This window comes from Meleagris gallopavo, chromosome 4 (assembly GCF_000146605.3).
Source record: "Meleagris gallopavo isolate NT-WF06-2002-E0010 breed Aviagen turkey brand Nicholas breeding stock chromosome 4, Turkey_5.1, whole genome shotgun sequence".
NCBI classification, from domain to species: Eukaryota; Metazoa; Chordata; class Aves; order Galliformes; family Phasianidae; genus Meleagris; species Meleagris gallopavo.
Window position 1 is genome coordinate 46,645,280 of NC_015014.2, and position 7,107 is coordinate 46,652,386.

The following is a 7,107-nucleotide window of genomic DNA, read 5'->3' on the forward strand; positions in this document are numbered from 1 at the left end:
GGGGGAATCGCACATCGGACGCGTCTCTCCCAGCGCTTAGACAAAAAACGCTTTTCAACAAAACAAAAGCAAGCCGTTCCCCCTTCCCCATCGACAAGCTTCCTTCGTGCTCCGAGGTGGTTCTGCTGGAGAACAGCCCCAGGAGGGCAGCGGGCATACCGCCCCGCGTGCGTGGACGAGGCCTCCTCAAACGCTCTCCTTCTTCCATGTTACATGGGGGGACTCAAAGACCTGGTCGTTTGTATACGAGGAGGCTGGAGATTCACATCCAAAAGCCAACAAGTATGCCCATCCCTTCCAAGCATAAATCTCCAGCCTGTGGTGACCTCAGCCCCACCCGATGTCAGGGTGACACGGCTGCATGAAGGGCCTTGGCTGAGCGACGTCTGTGTTTGCCAAAGCAATGGTGGCTGAGCTGCGGGTACTTAGAGGTAAGGACTCTACTGCACAGCATCCCGGTGTCACAGGAAGCCCCGTTCCTTGTGCCAGTACCAGGGCCGGGATGGTAGCTCATTTGAACACCTTATTTGGATTTGCTTCTCTGCTGATTCACTGGCTAGGTGGTGGTAGCAGAAAAGTGCAGCCTTGACTCCTGTATTTGGCCTTTAGAAAACTCTATGTATTAAATGAGCTCTGCTTGTATGCCCGTGAAGATCCGGATCATAGAATCATAGGATGGCCTGGGTTGAAAAGGACCATAGTGATCATCTAGTTTCAACCCCATGCCATGTGCAGGATCGTCAACCACTAGACCAGGCTGCCCAGAGCCACGTCCAGCCTGGCCTTGAATGCCTCCAGAGATGGGGCATCCACAACCTCTCTGAGCAATCTTGGATAGTTAATGAAGTGACAGTGAAAGACATAATGGTAGCTACTGTATCCAAATTCTGCAAGTCTTGTTTCAGCATAGCATCATACTTGCAATTTTGTGCTGTTCTATATTAGCATCACAGTTCTAAGTGAAATCCTTTGTAGTGTTCCAAGAATCTATCCCTAAAGACATTGTCTTTCATATCCTTTTCCATACCTTTTCCAATACACTCTATGTAAAAGGCTGGATTTTATATGAGATAATGAGTTTTGAGGTTAATGAGGATAGGGCCCAGCATTCCTACTGTATTGTGTGCCATTGAGTATACAGTAGAAATAAATTAAGAGAGGCAGACAATGTTTTAAAATCCTCTTTCATTTAGGCATTTTGTTTAGCATTCAGAACACAGCCACATTACATGATTAGCTGATTTTAATGAGTGTCCTCTAATCAGTTAAACGAGTGTGTGGAAAACCTAAAAAGATTATATTTGCAGAGACAGTCTGTTTACATTGTTATACCTCTGCTAAGAGGATACTTGGCATGTATGATGCATCTAAGAAGAAAAAAATAATGTGGAAGGCCAAAGAAACCTTGAAGACAATCGGATCCAGCCCATTCTCCCTTTCCCCACAATGCAAGCTCTGATGACTTAGTATTTTAATTAATGTCAACCCTTACCATCAGTGCTCATGGGAACAATCATTAAACCAACACAAAAACATTTTAAATGGCTGGCAACCTACCAGATACTGAGCTAAGCATTCCCATGGTAGAGTGGACGGTTTCATAGCCAATTCTGCTCTGGATTAAATACATTCTCTAATAGTTCTGCCTTGAAAGCCTATTATTTTCATACTAAATAATACAATATGGTTTCTAAGTTCTATTTTAAAATGTTTTTATATTTACTTCCCAACACTGGTATCAACGTTATTTATATTGGTGTGGTTGAATTTTACTTTGTTACTACTAAGACTTGTTTTTCTTTTTCCTCCTTTCCCCCCCATTTTGGTTTCCTTGCTGCTAAATCAAAACCATAATTTTTTTCTCCCAGATAATTCACATGATCAAGCACAGTCTAAACCAGCAATCAGTTTCCTATGCAGCTCTGAAAATCGCTGGCTGAGTGACTTTTTAAAATGGGATGACTTATTTATGTACATTTGGTTTTGCACGGCAGGAAGTTAGGCACATCTCTGTCTATCCCGTGAGTACTCTGCCCTCCTCACTGCTGCAATGTTTGCTTACCAAGTATACTAAGCAGTGTGATCTTTCCAATTCCTCGAAGGCTTTTTCCCCACTCCTATCTTCTGTATTTCCTGTTTGCTCAAATTGTTTAAACATGGAGCTCAATGAAGGCTGTTAGTGCTGACTGGAGCCACACATAATGTGGCCACATGTTGTGTGAGCTTTGCAACTTGTCTGATAATTTGCCTCAGGCCTGACCTGAAATACCCTTGCTGTTCTCATTCTTGGCCCTTACTGAGAAGAGGCAGACACTCTTGTTTGCTTGATGAGCGTTGGGGAGGTCCAGGTCCCCAGATGTGATGTCAGAGCCCTCATTGAATCTGCCCAAAGAGGGGATGAAGATGAAGCCAATAGTGTGGAGTGAAGAAAGGGAGGAGGGCAGTGCTCATCCCTCTTCTGTGCTGCGTGTGGGGTGGGAAAACCCACCCGTGTGGCATTGAGTACTGGTGCATCTTTTCCATGGAGAGGCTACATGCTGCAAGGAAGGAAGCCCAAGTGGGCAGACGGGGAGGAGACTACTCTCCACTCCTTTCATCACAATTGCTGATGGCACTGAAATGGACATGGAAAGGAGAGAGATTTTGGCTGACATCAGTTGGCACAAAAAGGGCAGTGCATCTGAGACCAAACCAAGGATAACAGAAAACATAGTGAAATGTTGTAGCTCTGAGAATTTACTCATTAGAAGAAATGCTTGTTGGACGTAAAATAAATGAGCCTGGGGGAATCCAAAAGACGGAAAGTCACAAGAAGAATACAGGTGCACTGCTATCCAACAAAAGGCATTAATTGGGAAAATGGATTTCAAGTGATGAAGTATTTTGTTGCAGTGCAAGTGCTCACAGTACGTTGAGCTGTAGGATTGATGGGTTGACAGGACTGGTCAGAGTGTGGAAATAAATTCTAGAAATCTAAAAGGCCATGGAAGCTCCAGCAACAAACAGTGCTAAAATAGTCTGTAAAGCGAAGAACAGACTAGAAAGGAGGAACAGGAAAGTTTTGGGAGGCTGGAATTTAGGGAGAGGATGTAAATTGAAGAGTAGTGAAAATCAGTGGATTTTAGTGAGGGAAGACAAATAGCACACACACACACAAAGGATAAGAAAGAAAAAAAAAAAGTAAAGAGGAAATTCCAAAGACCAGAAAGGAAAGGATTTAGAGGTGAAATGGGGAGAGTTATGTGAATTAAAACTGTGGGGAGAAAAGCGATATCGTCACAGAGAAAAGGGCAAAAAAATGGAGCATGGTCTCTCTTCATGAATAACAACGTACAATTTGGGTATGGTCTCTTTGGGAATATCTTTAAGCCTTCAAAACATGGAAACTTTAAAGACAGTGATCACAATCTGTGTTTCAGTGTGTTCATTTTATAGGAAAACTGGGGACAACTGTTACTACTCCCAATTAATGAATGTACTTCACATAGATGCCTTTTTTATTTTTATTTTTATTTTTTTTTAATTATAGGAGTCTTGTCACCATGAAATGTATCAGATATTGTGCCCCATCTATCTCAGCAATCAAGACCCACAACACATTCCTATGCTGTTGTCAGATCCTTCTCTGGCATTTCTTCATTCGCTGCCTGAATTCCCTAGCACTGGGAAATAGAATGGCAGAAGGGTAAAGGGACTGCATTTACATTTCCTAAGCTGCGGTTAACAACTTTCCCCATTAAACTGTGATTTTCCTTGAGGATGAAGGGCTGTTTTCGAGCACACTGTAAGGATCTAATCACTTTTGGATTTTTTTCCTTTCTTTCAGTTTATGACCGATATTACAAATACATGCTGTAAAACCTGCGGTTGCTACAACGTCCAGAAAGTCTCTGGCAAAGTCATCATCTGTTACATGAAGGTGAAATCTGTTGCAGACAGATGAATAGTTTCTCTAGCCGAGGCATATAAATACACCAGCAGAATTTTCGTGTGGATTTCTCCCCTAGGAATAATGAACAAATATACAGAATTTAGCATGCCATGTCAGACCACTGGCTCAGGACAGTTGTTCAAAGGAACTAAAAGAGCTGGGGCTGGGCAGCTAAAGGCAGCTTAAGGTTGATGCAGCTTCACCTGTGACAAAGATCTCGTCTCTTCTGGTAATTCAACTACGAAGCATCTAGTGCTCTCATTTACATAGCAAATAGAGGTTCTTATTTATAGAGCAAAGCTGAGAAGTTCAAATTAGGCTAGCAAACATTTTTCTGTGTGTTGTACAAATACATGTGTTAGAGTTGGACTTTGTTCCAAAGAACGTGCAAGTAGTTAAACAAGAGAGGCAAACAACACCTGATACAAGCATAGTATCCTGTTAGTTCCCTTAAAATAATGATGCTTCTTCACCATTTACCCCTGCTTGCTTCAAGCGTGCCAAAGCTAGCATTGCCTGTCACTGCTACTGCATACCAAGCATCCCTGTCACCCTCACAGCAAGGGTTTACTTTGGGATCTATGTGTTAATCAACAGGATCTTTCTGCAGTGGCTTTTTGTTTTCTTTTTTCTTTCTTTTTTTTTTCCTTCTAAGAAGCAATTATCTTTCTCAGGTCTAGTATGAATAAAGCGAAAGAGGAAAAAGACAGAACAGCTGGCACAAAAAGCTCAGGACGGTTTGTTTTTCTTCCCGAAATGCAAGGCATCTCACTCCTGAGAAGTTTTGCTTCTTTCTAGCAGAGTACAGATCTCTTGCTTTTCCCCATTCAGGTTAGTTGAATGTTAAAACTGATTTTCAAAGATCCTTTTTTCCTTTCTCCATAGTCAGCAGAGAACTGACTCAGCATCTCAACAACAATGCATTTAGAGCAGGCATTAGTTTTGAAAATGTTGATTCAACTCTGTGAGAGACCATGGCAACAAAGATAGGATGAAGACCTTTGAAGAAACTTTTGAATACTGTTTAGAAGAGGGAGAATGGATAGGAAAACAGAGGGAAGGAGAGTAGGATTCATTTGCTTCTTAGCGATGCTACCATTTTAAGGGGCAGTACTAATTCCTATAATAGATTTCACTCCTGGGCAAAGAATGCTAGCAAAAAGCCTCAAATGAGTGCCACTTCCCATTGAGATAATGTCTAGGGTTGTAGGGAGGCTTTTTTTCCCCGTGTTTGTTTTGACAAGTAGATTCTTTTGCTTTATCTCCCTTAAACAAGAGAAGTTTTAAGGCTTAAAGATTTGAGCCCTCTGAGAAATCAAAACTTCAGTCTTTGAGATTGCGCTAAGTATATTTACTCAAGATTTATGACAAATCCCACAGAAGGAAGGAGAATGCTTAATACAATTCAAATAGGCTGGAACTTACCATCTAAATAAGGACTAATCTACTGCCCGCCTGTGCTTCCCTAGGAAGAGACAGCACCACTCTTGGTGTAAAACAATAGGGGACTTTAGGGAAATAGAAAGTCTGAGAATCCTCAGTGTCTATTCAGGGGTTGTCTCCTTTTAACTGACATTTCAAAAGTTATGCCCGCTCATGACAAATGCAGTTTTTGGGTTTTGCAACTTTCATTCTTTTTATGATTTTCTGCCCGTGCTAAGAAATTCCTATAATACTCTATCTGCTCTAACTATAAATGTGGAAGAATTTTGATCAAAGGAGACTATTTTAACAGCTGTCTTTCAAGGCAGCATGTGCAGCTCTCTTGGCAGCTTCAGCTATTAAGTTCAGAAGAAAACAGAAGTCTTTGCATGACTGAGGTGTCAAAAATATTGAATATATTGTCTTTCCTTTGGGATCTCAAAGCCACAGTCAGGCAATAAAAGAGCCCCGCAGCAGGAATCCTTGATTTAGTTCAAAATGATCAGAATGATTGCTTTTATGCGGTGTTTTGTTTTCCAAAAGTGTTCATAACCTGCCTTATCCAGCTATTTGTTGGCAGAAACAGAATTTTATTTTCTTGGATAAATATGGTCTGGGATTAGTTACAGGAGAAAAGGAGGGCCTGTTGCTCTTTTTGCCAAAGCAGAGAAGAGGGACTCCCCTCCCATTACCTTTTCACAGCCAGGGGAAATGAACGCTTCCATTATGCCGGACAATGAGGAGCAGGAGGAGCAGGTGGTGACTGCTACTAATCAGGAAGTTAAGTAATAGCAGTACTTGAGCACTTTCTAAAGGATTACTGTTTATGGGAAGATTTGTCCTCTATCTGGGCACCACTGGAAGGAAAACAGAGAAAGAAAGATGAAAAGGTGCCTATTAGTTACAGATTTTCTATCCCCTCCCCAGCTCCTCACACACATGTACACACACAGCCCACTGCCCTCCCTCTCCTGCCCCCCCCAAATGTTCAAACTACTCCAGCAGACAACTGGTAAACCCATAAGAACAGATCCTTCACTTAATCCCATCCCTGATCCTTCACACACCAAAAAGTCCGGCTACAGTCTAGGCACAACTTGCTGCTTGGCTGACTGGAAGGAACGTCGTTTCTTCTGGGCACACTTATACATCTAAGGCCTCTACCTGCAACTACGCCTTTTGGCATGAAGAAAAAGAGAACTATTATTGATATTTTCACATATTACCTGACAGATACCCATAAAGAGGCCTGGATTTGCTGAAGAGAAGCAACTGCACATCCCGAAGTCTTCTCTGTAAGGTACCACAATGCCATTTTAGAAGTTTTGTCTGGTTGACTGCCAAATCTCATCATCTTCACAGTTGACCAGAGGCTTCCACGTCTTCAAATTTGAGTGACTGTTTCAAACCTTTCCTTTATCTGTATCTTGCAGCTTTTACTAGTCTCAAGTAGACAGTGACACATCGCTCGGATATACAGATGTAAAAGTAGATCAAATTTGATATACAAATCAAATACTGAGCTTTAGAACTGCCGAACTCATGAGCTCCATCAGAATCCCAGCATCCCACAGGCTGCCCTGGCATCCCAAGGGGATTCAGAGCCAGGACCCAGCAGGTTGTCCCATGGCATTTGCTTCTTTTTGTGCAGGGAGAAGAGAAAGTAAGCGATGGACTCACAGTGACTTAGCACTGCCACACTCCTGCTGAGGAGAGACTAGTGCATGTATTTCATATGCCTTCTTAGCAAAAAA